Below are 14,510 nucleotides of genomic sequence, written 5' to 3' on the forward strand. Positions count from 1 at the left end.
CCTGTTCGTTTTTAGGAAATGGTGATGGTTGCTGTGGGCATATCAGGATGCAGAGCCATGAAAGTGCTCCTCCACACAAAAGCTGTTCCTGCCTCCAGCTACTGGCATGGGAAAGCTGGGCTTCCAGTTCCTCAAGCGCCACATCTTCACATGGAAGTGTGCTTCCCAGAAGGAGTAAACAAGGTGGGAACAAGATGAAATGGTAATGCAGTGTACAGCCAACCCCAGTGCTGCCTCTAGGGATCTGGGGCACAGGAAAGCAGCAGCAGAGAACTGTGGGCTTCATAGGTGCAAAATTTGCACTAATGTCAGTGGGGCATATTTATAATAACTTAGTATAGAACACATATACTATGAAGTTGATTATATACATGTAACTCCACCCTTAATGTCTCTCTTAACAATATTTTGGGCTTTGTCTTGCTGTCGAGGAAGCCCAGCTGCACTTGCAAATGGGTGTTAATTTTGCAGTGCAGCTGTCATATGGAATGGCTTAGAGTACTGAAAAGGATTGTTAATAAAAATTGAAATGAATTAAATTGTAGTCTCACAAGTAGTTTTTCTACAAGCAGAACAAAACACTAATAACTCCTTTATATTCCTCAGGGAATTCAGTGCTCTGATATCATGTCAGCCAAGTTATTTGCATTTCGTTAAATTTCGTGAATTATTCGGCATTCAATTGTGGCTCCTTCAGAGTCAGTACAGTGTATATCTTGAATGCATATTACTAACAGCTCAGCAATCAGTATTCTGCATTCATAACATGAAGGGAATTAACTGGTTTTATGTGCTTATGACATTCAAAATAAAGTACCTGAAAGATATTAGTGCAGATAACATCACTGTATGCATACATAATAACACGTATCCAAATAATCAAAATTACAGTGACAATACACACTGCTAGCCTCAGTGTACTTACCCAGTTTAATAACGCCGGCGTTCCTTTTCAGAGAGTCTCATTAAGGATTTTTTTTTTTCTACAGCCATCTCTGTTTCATTCCCTAGGCAGTGATCCTGCACACACTTTGTTATGTGCTTGACTTTCAGTATCCAAGTATCCTCCCAGAGGAGCCTGTGCGACTACTCATAGCGTTAAACACAAGGACGTGTTTAAACGTCTGCAGGATGGGAGACTTAGACTCTCCCCTTACTAAGAGCTCATAAGAACCCTCTGAAATGGCCCCAAACCTTGGAGTGTAACAGAAACATGCCCTTAAGAATGGAAAAGCTATAAAGCCAAATTTGGTCTTGGTATGTGCAAATCGTTGGGAAATGAATGGTGACATTGATGTGCACTAGGAAGAGAGACTTTCAGTCACTAACTGCTATGGTATTGTAGAATTCCCTGGATGTTTCTTGGTTTTGTCCCTTTGTAATCAGATTATTATTTGAAGTTCCATCCGTAACGATTGATTTGCCCAGTAATGTGTTAATTGGTGTGATGTGTAATCTTCTGTTGTTTCCTGATGCTTCTTTCCCCAGCATTGCTTCGGTCATTACATCAGCCCTGATGTGAAGGTGTTAGATGAGGTAACACTGAGTGTAATTGCTAGCTGTAGGCAAAAAAAAGGAGTGAATCCTAAAAACTGGCAAATGAGATGTAGCTCTAGCCAGTGCCAGAAACATTGCTGCAGTCTGCCAAGCTTCTTATTTTTTTTGCATTTCTGCATTGTTTCTCCTCGCTCTCCAATCCAGAAACCCATTGTCTATTCAAAAGTTGACATCTTATTAGCATCACAGGAGTCTTAGCATTCACTGTCAGCCACTCATTGATTTTCGTTATTGATTTTATACCATAAAATATGCTAAATGCTAAAAAAAAAGGGAGCATCATGCATGTGAATGATGTGAATGGGAAACCAAGTGGAACTAATTCACGATCTACAACACAGAGAACTGGCTGGAGTGGGAAGTGACCATAGGCTGAGCTGGGACACAGCTGGACTCACTGGAAAAATGACTCCCAACCATTTCTTGTGTCTTATAAAAAACGTCTTCTACTGACACATTGTCCAATCTGTTATTTTCAGAGGAGGTTTTATGATTTAAAGAGGCTTAATTCAAGATATTATGAACTTGGTATTATAAGAGTGTAGCTAACAGTCTCTGGGCTCTGATTTTGGAACCTCCACACCTTCTGGAGACAAGGTCCAAGATCGCTGAGGAATGCCTGGGAATATTCTAAAAAATTTGAGGGTACCTGCAGGTGCTCAGTAAGGCTAAAGGAAGGGGAACCACAAGGGTGTGGGCTGAAGGAAGCTCTTACAGCTTCTAATAAACATTGCTCATTGACTGCAGTGCCTGGGGCTTCTGCTACTGCTGCGTCCTGACTGGGGAGGATCAGACCTTTTCAGCCCATACCTGGGAGCATATATAAGAGCACAGATCCAAGAACACAGCTGGTAGGTGCAGTACTTTGTGTAGGGAGTCTTTGGCTTTTCTTTGATATTCAGAGAGCCCTATTTGCCAACTGCAAGAGAGAAGCAGGCAGATTGTACTCACCACTGTCATGGTAAATACAACTTCTGCAGAAGGGGAAATGGTGGTGCTCTTTCTGGCACTGAGAAGAAGACTCCTGCCCCATCTAAGGGCTTGCAACTATAAAATAGATTTGCTTCCCTCAAACCTGAAGAGATGCCAGATACACTTTCAAGCAGTGAGTTTCAAGAGGTCCACATGACCCTAAAAACATGCAAGACCACCAGGAAACACTGGTGACTGCAAGGGAAAAGAAGCATCCATCTACCACCATGACCTATCAACTAGAGAAGTCTTCTACCTGCCAGGAACCTGGATCTAGGTTGTTGTTCAGAGACTGCCTGCTGAAGCTCATCCAGCCCTCTGACTGCTACTACTCTGCTGTTCTTCCATGTGGGCACAAATTACACTGCTGGGGAAATATATACAACATTAGAAGTGACTATAGAGCTCCAGGGGCAGTAGTCAAGGGCATTGACTAGGGATCCCTGTGGTCTTCTCAATTCCCTAGTGATGTAAAAGGGATTGCTTGCTTGCATTAGGGCTAGTAAGGATGCAAGCATTAAATTAGAAAAGTCTTACCAATGCTGTGTGTGAATATATTCTTATTTTAAATGTTTTCTTTCCACGTTCAACACAGCAGACAGTTCAAATGACTGCATTCCTGCTGGAATGAATTTGAGTCTGCATGAAACACTGTTAGATGAGCAGTTTGAAGGTTTTATAGGTAACTTGGGATTTTAGTGGATAAATCTACTTTTTCTCCAGAGGATAAATATTTGAATAATGTGGTTAGAATTGCAATATATGCTTAGCACTCAGTATCAATCATGATTACATGAAAAAGACTGTGTCTCCTCTCCTTGCACAGGCTCATGTTTCCCTAGAATGCTGATGTTAGGACATGTTCTGTTATTAGCAGTCAGTCTTAACCAGCACAACTAACCTATGAGCTGATTTCACATTGAAATGTAACTTGTAATCCAGTGGGTTAGCTTTAAAAACATGGTGCTAACACAGATTCTCCTAAGTATAGTATGTCAAAGAGATGTTCCACTAGGGTGTCTTTTACATAGGATATAAGATGTTCCTTTAATTTAATCTTTTTTTTTTTTCACAAAAAGCAAACAATATGGAACCTTAAAGGCAAAGCAAAATATAGGGAAAGAGGTACATACTGAGCAGTTTGGTATGCTTGTTGCACATACAATCTTCATTTTATCTTGTCCTAGGAAATGATGTGCCTCTGTTTTCGTGTTATATTTTTCTAAACCAGTAATTTGTGTCACTTGCAGTGTTGGCTTTAAGTTTAACTATTACTAATAAGGTAAGTATTCTGTACTACACTGGTAAAACGTTTCTATGCCAACCACACAGAATGTAAAGCAATAAATGTTCTTGTAGAGGTCGAGACTTTATTTGTTTGGGATGTCAGCGTGCAGTGAGCTGCAGGACTAAACTTCTTGCTTATCCATGTTTGAAACACTTTTCAGGGCTTAAGTATTTGTTGAAGCATTGAAGTAATAGCACCCCGAAGCCTCTGTTTAAGAATATTCAATTAATGTTTTTATTTTTAGGGATATCTGGCAGAGCAATTTCTCTGCTTTGTTCAACAGTACCACCTGAATCAGGTAAGAAAGTTCATCTGGAAGTGTTATAACCATAAAAGAAATCCTATCCATGTAGCGTATCCATGCTCCTCTTTATAAGCTATGGCTGCACACTGTTCAAGGCTTTCCCAGATGATTTTTGGCAGAAATCCTGTTCAGTTATCAGTCAGAATCAGCTGGAGACTACTTTTCTGTTCAACCTGTCACTGTAACATGCTACTAAAACAGTTTGAGCTGGTGAATCAGGTGAGACATGCAGAAACCTCCACCCACTTCTGGGCACAATTTTTTTTCCCCAGTATAAATATTTATGTCCTACCTCAGTAAGTAGGCTTCCTTACAATGACAGCAATTGCCTCCAATTTCTCGTTAATAGGTTTATTCCCATCGTAATTGTCCAGAAACTCTATTGCTGTATAGAAATGAGGCCAAGCATTTTCAAGAAGTCTTTTTATTTTGGTGAAACTGTACTAATGATAAAATCTTATGGCAGTGTTAAAATATTAAATAATCACTTTGTTCTTATACAGCTGTGAGTTTCATAAACTGTGTACCTAAGGATGACAAGTGTCTTTCTCACACATCACACATACAAAGCACTGCCGAATCTGGGTCACTTAGCCAAAGAAGAAATGAAAGGATCTGAATTCTTCATCTGTCCAAGTCCTGAGGATGTGTTTGCTGCTGAGTTCAACAAGGGCAGCACTATGCTCTTTCTTAGATATTGCCAATCTATATTTAAAACCTTTTTTATTTAAACTTGAAAATTAATTTGCTTTAACTTCTGTTTAAAATAGATTAGAATTAATGAAGTCTGACCCCCTTATGAGTTTGCATGAGTGAAATAATTACTCTTCAGCGGCGCAGAATAATTTGTACTGGACTTATGGGCTAGAGGTAGCAGTAAGAAGTCAAAAGGAGTTCAAGTAGTGAACTGCATTAGAAAATGTAATGTTGCTTCTTTCTTGAAAAATGAAAATGCATGTGCTAGACATTTTTTTTCACTGCTAATAATAATTATCGAAAATTGTCTGCATAAATTGAATATAGAAATCTCCTAATTTCAAACTTGAAACTGATTACGGAAAAATTAGTTCCTAAGGATGTGATAAGGTTGGCACTCTTTAGAATAATGCTAATTCAGGTATCATCACCTGGTCTAAATTCCAGGTGAATGAATGTCTTCTGAAATACTTTCAGCACCTCTAGGAAGCTACCCCTGCTGGTAACAACAGCATCTTACCATTCCTGTTGTGTTTAAAGCCCAAAGTCTTATTTGGCCCCAGCTGAAAAGAGATCCAGCTGCAAGGGTATTGTGCTGGCTGTGGATACTGGCAGTGTAATTAATTGAAGGCATCTAAATGGGAAATTCTGCAGTAAGACTTATTTTTTTTTTTTTAATCAGGAAGAATAAAATTAGCTAAGACTTACAGGAACTGCTGGTTCTTCAAAGAATAATACTCTCATTGATCTTCAATGCTAATGAATTGTCTTGTACAGTTATTTTCCAGAGAAGTGGGCTTCTACCAATCCCCACTGAACCTGCTGGCCTCCATGTAGGAAGGTCTGCACTGACATCTTGCAGCCTTCCCACTGGCTCTGTGACAGCTCGTTTTGTTAATCCCCCAGGGCAATTTAGGAGACCTTAATTGGAAAGATCTCCTACTGTTATTACATTGTTTTTCTTTTCAGAATGATTGCTAGCAGAAAAAATGAAATGTGGCTGCTCTATTTGATACGTATGGTAGCTTAATCTTCCCTCATTTGGATGCCTGTGCTATAGGGTTACTTTATGGTATGAAGCTTGGAGAAAATGAGAGAATACTGTTAGGGAATGATATCAGTTTGATCCATAGCATTCAGATACTGTGCAGTGAGTCCGATTTCTTTGTGATGAAATTGATTCTGATGAGTGTTAAAACTTTAAGTGCACATTATTGTCCTCAGTGAAAATAATAACTCGTGAGACAAAGATCCAGAAATGACAATCTATGTGAAGTAGTGGTTGTGTTTTTTGAGAGCAGCTCTGCAAAGTCTCTATGAGGGGTGAAGAGCAGGATAGCATTCTCCTAGGTCCTCAACTGCCATGAAGATTTTTTTAAAATCTTTTCTTCCCTCTTTCACATCTGCTGTCTCTGCATAGCCTCTGTGGACTGGCCATATGCAGCATCATACTGGGAAGCCTGATCTCTGCTCACAGCTCCTGTATTGGCCTGGCAGCCTGGCCTGGATGCTCTCACAAGCCACCCAGCATGCAGACCATTGCTTAATCTGCTGTGGAAGCAAAAGGACAATACAATTTTAGACCTCATTGAAAAGATGTTGGGAGAGCAAATGAAAAACCCCTTTGCAGATAGGTTTGCTGATGTTGAACTGATAATCAGTCCACAGCCCTCCCTCAGGCCTGTGGGAGATGGGCGTGCAGCTGGAGGCTCCAGCCCTGGGGCATTCCATTGCCCAATGGTTTTCAGCTTCTCTGATGCAATTGGAGCCCCAAAAACTAGAGGCCTGAGATTTGGGTATCCCATAGAAATCCAATACTGCCCTACTTGGAAGGGAATTTATCATGTCAGAGTCCATAGCACAAGGAGAGGGTAAATATGTGGCAAATGCTGAACCTTTAGCTCAACCCATGCCTCTGAAAATAGGCCTGAGCGCTTCTCTGGGGAGATGTATTGAAGGAACACAACCCCTACAGCCCAGAAACATCAAACAGGTGGGCAGGGTCTCCAGGTTGCACCTGGACCTCCCAGCAGATCTCATTAGCTGGAACTGCCTCTTCCCAGGGTTACTTAAGACCTGAACACTTACACCTGCCAGTGCTACAGTCCTTCAGGAGCAAGATGTGATGGTGGTGTGTCGATGCCTTGTGTGAGACAACACTGGAGAGCTGGCGTCTCTTCCTCCAGCAGGTAAGACTACTTGCTCCTTCAGTTTTCTTCCACCCACATGATGGCCCTGGCCAAAACTTGGCAAATGGGGTGTTTTGGTAAGGTTGTAATGAAGGCAGTGCCATGGCAAAACTGGCTGCTTCCAGCTACAGTGGTTTTGTTTGAGTGGACTCAGTGCTTTCTTTATCCTAGAGGTCAATGTGGCATTGTCACACATCCAGCTGTAGCTGGCAACTTCCTAAAGGAAGGTGTGAGACTGAGGTGGTTCTGGTTCCTGTGGCACTTGCTCCTCCAGATGGTTCCTTCACACAGCCTCTGCAAAGTCTCTCAGTAGCTTTTGAGCAATAGAGTGAAGTACAGCAAAACAGGCTCCTCTGAAGTTTCTAGTAACGTGGCATGTTGATGTGCATAGATAGCAACCTCTAGAGTTTCAGAGACTTTTTCTAACCCAGTTTAGGAAGAGGTATCTCATGATCCTGATCTGCATTCCCTGTACTCAGTGTGCAGTTCTCGCTCTTGCACAGCACTCACTTGGTACTTGGAGGTATTTTCCATCTCCAGATGCAGACAATGGCATGAATTCCTTTCTTGCAACTAGCATGTCTAAGAAAGGAAATTAAGAAAACAGATGGTGGAAGCTGGCCAGTCATATTCTTGATGCTGAAATTCAACTGATCTTCAAAATGCTGCCGAAAATTGTTGTTTTATAATGTGTTCTCAAGGTGTATAAAGCTGCTTTGCCACTCTGATGGAACCTGAGCATGATGGGCTGTAACTGAAGGAGGAGAAAAGTATGTGTGGCTTCTGCCAGTCTGGCCCCAGCATGTTGGAGCACATTAATGCAGCTCTGACCTGTTAGGATGCATTTCTCTGGCTGAAGGGTCATACATGGGATTGGGAGTGTGGAGGTACGCAGTACACGCACAGCATCCTTAGCACAGGTCTAGATGTGACAGTGACTTGTGCTGTGTTATGCCAAAACTTCTTATTTATGTTTTCTCCAATCCTCAAATTATTCAAAACTTGTTCTGCCAAAGCAACTATGCATTAAACATGAAACACAGTTGAAAGCACATTCTTTTTAATTTTTGGGAGTCTTGTTGATGCCAAAACATAAACTGCTTAAGAACAGGGAGTGAAGCACGCTATTTTGGCAAGATCCACATGTCACACTTGTTTGTGCAACAGTCACTGCTGCTGACTTACAGCTTCAGAAGCAGCTGTGTAAATACAGGGACGCAGCAGCTGGAGAAGCCAAGAGATGCTGTGGGAGAGATAACAGATAACACCAGATGCATTTAGAGTGCCGAAGGATCAGGCAGAGCTGAGCTGTGCCATGGAGTCTTGCCGTGGTGCTAACATGTCTCCAGCATGCTTTTGGTGAAATACCTTTCCTGTTATTGTCTGAGAGGGGGAAGTCTGCTTGTTTTATAGGGACGTGTAGTTAACTTTCCATAATGAAAGGGATTCAATTCCTGAAAATGTGTAGGAAATGCTCTGACGCAGGTAGACAACTCTGCTTTAGTGACCCTTGTGCTCCTTTGCAACAGGGCCAGGAAACCTTGAAAGGCTCAGGCTGTGCCATTTGCAGGCTTCTTATAAACAGGGCTCATTCCTCTATGTTGTGGAGCAGTCTTAGGAACTGCAAACAAAGGCATTAGTAAGTGCTGGGCTTGCTGCCCCAGTCCTCATGGGATTGGATTTCCCCCAGATAAGACCAGCACGTGTCTTCATACAAGGCTGTTGCCTGCAGCCTTGTGAGGGTTCTGCTGTGCAAGTCAGTTAGGCATTGGCAGACTTTCTGATTTCTTTTTGCTACTGATAAACCAGCAAAGAGATTGTGGTTGCAAAAGAATGCACTGCACTCGAAAAGCTTTATCACTGCGTTGTTTCAAAATGAGAATACTTTATGTAAAGCTTACTGTTTTGTGCATAAGGTGAGAATCAAGCAATATTATTAAGGAACAATCTTAAGCAATATTGTGACATAGCTGACAGGTAAATGATGTATCTGAGCAGGAGCACCTAAATCTCAGTTCCTAATGCATTGACTCACCCTTTTTGAGCAGAGCATTGCCTTCCTAATTCATTCTTAGTGACATGCCTTTTATATTCTCTGTGCATGTATTGATTCAGCTTATAATTAAATACAACTTCCCCATGCTCACCAGGTCAGGTAATGGCATTACATTTTTTAAATTAGTCTACAGTAACTCCTACAGTATAACTGCATTCTAGGATTCTCTTGTTTATGATGAGTCTGCTACACTTCATCACAAAATGATCCTGCATCCGTCTTTACCTTAATCCACAGGTCAAATAGACAAGCAGAGTCTCATTTAACTCAGTATGACAATCCAAAAGCTGAGCTAGCATGTTTTAAATAGCCTGCTAGCTACAGAAATATTTGGTTTCACTTGTGATGACTGCCATTTCCTTTCCTTATCTTGGTTTCGGAATAAAATTAACTGAAATACGTGGAGAAATTCCCAGTTTGTCTGGTTTTATCTTAATGGGCAGAAGGAAAAATCTTCCTAATGATAAGGAAAGTTAAAGATAATTCTCATAATACTTGGAATTACGATCATTTTTCAAGAAAGTCTCAGGGAAAAAAAGGTGCTGATGCCTCATGTAGTAAAGGGGTATTTGCAATGGATGTTTGTTCATTGCTTATGCAAGGCGTATCGAAGTGGTGCTGCTTCTCTTAGCAGCGCACTGTCATTCCAGCATTTCTATGTTCTACAGTAATTGTGATGAATTTTTCTCCACGGTTGGGGCAATTTTTAAATTCATATTAGTCATCATAAATCATAAAATATTGTGAGATGATTTCACATGTTAATCCAGCGGATGGAGTTAAGCAGTTGCATGCATTCTAACTTCATCCCTCCAGGACAGGGCTACATTTGGACTACAGGGATACTTCAAGCACTGTTGATGCTCTTTAGCCTTTTTCAGGAAGTCCTGTAATCTGCCACTGCAGAGGTGAGCTCCTGCTTCAGCTGGTTCTTTCTATAGATTTTCTCCAACTCAGAGCCAGATGCTGGTTTCTAAGTACAGCATAAGAAAATGTTCTACGTTTTCTATTTGTCTTTCAAAGAGGAGATATTTTCTTGTGACACTCCTTTCAAGCTGTGCAATTTGAGTTGGGACAGCGTATTTTTTAATTAAAAATTAAATAACAGTTTGGCTGAGTAAGTCAATATGCAAAGTGCCTCTAAGACCATTTATTATGGTCTGACCCTGTATCTTTGATTGATTTTGGTGAAAGGCATGAATCATAGGGGCATGCTCCTACCTAGAGTTATTCTGGATAAGTCATAGAACTGCTGGATAACTCCATGATGATAATTAGGATAGGAGTGCTTTTGATTAATTTGGACCCAAACTGACAAATATAACTGTTAGTACTAGGTCTTGGAGGACAAAATAGAAGCTATTTTGATTTGATCTAGTACTTGTTCTAGTGGTTGGCAGCAATGCATGTGCAAGGGGATTGGAACTTGTTGATCCTTGGCGTCACTTCCAACCCCAGCCATTCTCTGGTTCTATTTCCCTAGTCAGAACAACACTGCTATGCATTTGAAGAGACAACAGTTACACTAACAAGAGTGGTAGCTTGTGAGATGGAAATCTGTGGGAATAGAAGAAAAACTATTCAGAGCAGCAGCTGTGAAGCAAGATTAACAGCAGAAGTAGTTTATTCTTCTGCAGTCTTTTATAGGAAAACATCAAGGATTTTAAAAATGTTTCACTCTTGTTTAAAAACATCTCACCCCAATTTTATTGATGAAGAAACTGAGGCCTATTGAATTTCTGATGTCAGGAATCTGGCAAACAGCAGATCCAGAAATAACAGCTGGGTCTGGGTAGCACTAACCTAATGACTGGGTGGTATTGTTCTGGACATAAAAGCCTGGAGTTAAAAGTTGAAATGTCATTCTTCCCCTACTGTCTTTACCCATGCCTGTACGTTGGAGTTGCTGAGCTGGAAGAAATGTGAACGTTACTGTACAGCATGAATGAACTAAGTTGTCTCCTGTGCAGTGAGCACTTTGCCCTGCTGGGTGGGATGTTGCTAAGCTTTTAGAAATTTCCAGCACCATTTCACCCATGCAAGACCCTCTCAAGGAGGATGTGTACAAATGTTGCCTTTTTTTTTAGACAGAAGACAAAGATTTCCGTGTTCAGTACAGTCCTTGCAAGAAATGATGGCAGTTCATATTAGCAGAAGAAGTTCAGGGTGCATTAGGGGCAGTTTCAGGGATCCAATAGTTTATGGCTAGCGTGTCTTTGTCAGCTGAGCAGAAACCTTCATAACCATTAGCTAGCAAAAAATGCTACAGCATGCTAAAAGGGTGTAGAACCATTAAAGTTAGAAAAGAACTGAAAGCTCATCTAATCCAGCTGTCAACCTGTCCCCATCAAGCCCAATAAACCATGTCCATTAGTGCCATATCTACACATTTCTTGAATGCTTCCAGGGATGGTGACTCCATCATCCCCCTGCGCAACCTGTCCTGGTCCCTCACCACTCTTCCGAGAAGAAACTGTTCCTAGTATCTAACCTTAATCTCTGGTGGTGCAACATGAGGCCATTCCCTCTAATCCTTCCATCATTTACATGGGAGAAGAGGCTGACCCCCAACTTGCTACAACTTTTCTTTCAGGTAGTTGTAGAGAGCAATGAGGCCTCCCCTGAGCCCCCTCTTCTCCAGGCTAAACAATCCCAGTTCCCTCAGCTGTTCCTCATAAGATTTCTCTTCCAGACCCTTCTCAACTTCGTTATTCTTTGGACCTGCTTCATGGCATCAACATCCTTCTTGTATTGAGGGGCCCAAAACCGATCACAGTACTCAATGTGTGGCCTCACCTGTGCAAATAAAAATGAGATCAGACTGTTGTTTTCTTGTAGCAGTGCTCCTCACTTAGCTACCTAGAACTAAAACAAGACAAAAACGTGACACCAAATTCCTCTTTGGTTCTGATATTACAAAATAACTCTGCTCAAAGGCTCCAGAGGAGGACACTGAACCCTGTCCTGCTCCAAGATGCCTCCCAGGCTGTGGATGCACTTCTCATCTGCAGCTGTGCTTCAATATTGACATGAAACAGAGATGATCGGGTTGCTTTCTGGTGCCTGTCTGGGCCAGTAATGCTGCTGGTGGTTTGTGGCTTCTCCAGCAGTATTCAGAGCTGATGTGTGGAGAGAAGGATGCTAACTGTTTGACACGGGACAGCTTTATTGACAGAGTGCTACCAGGCTAAAAATCAGTTGAAATGTGTGAAATAATGTGCACTTGTTTGGGGAAAAAATGAGAAGAAAAGCTGTGATGTTGATTGGCAGTGAAAAGCCTACAAAGCAGCACACATCAATGGAGTAATTGACTGCTTCCTTCACATAAACGATTTTTCCTCACCTCTCTCCTTTTACATTTGAGCAAGCCACAATTCATATTGATGAAACGTGACAAATTTGAATAACTTTTGGAAAACCGCATGAGAGCTTGAATGAGACAGTCTTTAAAATAATAACAATGGTAGTAGTAGTAATAATAATTTAGTGGCTTACCCATCAAATCACTGACTATCCAACGCTCTACCAAGAGAGCAATTTCTTTTGCAGGAATCCAACCCAGCAAGCAGCAGGAGGGCCTGTGCTGACACTTCAGTGACCAGCAGCTGACCCCACTCAGCCGTGTCTAGTTGCTTTCTGTAGTCCCAGATTTGCTAGCAGAGTTGCTCAGCATCATTACCTCGGGTGCTGTTTAGTTGTTCCCAGAGATCTGGTATTTGAGTTTTGGAATAGTGAAAACCATTTTTGTGTGGCTCCTGCTGGCTTGGTTGCTTTGGATGAATTTTCCAGTGTGGTAGCAGTGGCTTTTCTCCTCTTAGAAGGAAGACCGTGCTTTCTTTAAAAACCCAGCAGGAGGCCATGCAATCTCTAGCTAAAGCAAGCACATACGCAGGACCAGATCTTGTAGGCTGTCCATGTGCTGCCCTTCAGCCAAGAACAAGATGCTGCAGGATGAAAGGACAGCCTTGGATAGCACAGGGAGGACACAGTAAAACAGAAAGCTGCCATCAAAAGCACGCACCCTGTGATAAGCACTGATAGTGCTCAGCCACAATATATTTGGAGCCAAGCTTTTATGAAGTTTGGATGCTTAGATTCAGAGTGTCTTCATAAAGGTCACAACAGAAGACATTTGTGGATTCTCAGTTGCCATTCTGGACCTGTAATCCTAAATATTCACAATTTTCCCTCTATCCATTGTGAACTAAGGGGCAGGGTGTTTTGTGTTTGGTTTTTTATTGTTGTTGCTATTGTTGTTGTTATCCTTTTGTTGCTCAGCTTTGATTTATGCTGCAGAGAAACTATATTCTTATGATCTCAATCAATACTATGGAATCAACTCATTAAGATTGGAAGGACCACTAAGCTCATTTAGTCCAACTATAGTCAACTGTCGAGGCCCTACCACTAAACCTCATCCCTCATTGCCATGTCTACATATTTATTGAACACCTCCAGGGACAGTGATTCCACCACCTCCCTGTGCAGCCTGTTCCAATACCTCATCACTCTTCTGAGAAATTTTTCCTAACATCCAACCTGAATCTCCCCTGGTGCAACTTGAAGCCTTTCCCTCTCTTCCCGTACCAGTTACCTGGAAGAAAAGGCCAACACCCATATCACTAGAACTTTCTCTGAGGTATTTGTAAGGAGCTCCCTTGGGCATCCTCTTTTCCAAACTAAACAATCTCATATTTACTGCAAGTTTCTGTCATCCCAAACTTTAGGGAGGCTGTTGTGCACCAGCAATATGACTTTACTGCAGGAACAAACGAGAGGATCTGGGGCCCTGTGTGGGAATGAAGCCTTACTTAAGTGAAAGCATCACTGGAGGGAAAGAAACCTCACTTGATGAAAACATTTTTGCAGGGGACCAGGCTCATAGCTGGCACAAAAGCTGCAGCAAAGCAATGGTGGCAAAGATATTACTGAGTGGTTTCTGTTATGACACTGGAGTGCACAAACAATGAACACGTTTCTCCTCTGTGTCCAAGGGGCTGAGCAGGATGTAATTGAACCATTTGCCCACTGTGAAGGCAGAGTTCAGCAGCAGGTCTCGAGGGATTGAGTTACATTGATGCTGTGGAAGATAATTAAATCATGTGACAGTTTATCACAGGAGATGCCTGAATAATCAGTGATTTTAAAGGCCTTTAAGTCATGTTTTTGTAGCCTGGTGGTATTTATGAACTGCAAGGCCTCCCGAGGGTTTACTTGGCTGCCAGGTGCTTAGGAAGAGCAGTCTGGTCCTGTCCAGCCGAGCGGTGCCCCCTTGTTAGCAGTGATGAAGGGCTGCCCGGCCAAAAGGCAGCAGGCACTCTTGCTTTCAAATCCCCGTCTGGATTTTCAGAGAGAGTTAAACCATTGAATGTTTAAGTGAAAGCTGCGGTATGCCATCGTCCCTCACAAATTTGCCCTTCCTTTGTCAGCTATTCCCTGTGCTTATTC

Source organism: Phasianus colchicus, chromosome 3, assembly GCF_987193195.1.
Source record: "Phasianus colchicus chromosome 3, bPhaCol1.hap1.1, whole genome shotgun sequence".
NCBI classification, from domain to species: domain Eukaryota; kingdom Metazoa; phylum Chordata; class Aves; order Galliformes; family Phasianidae; genus Phasianus; species Phasianus colchicus.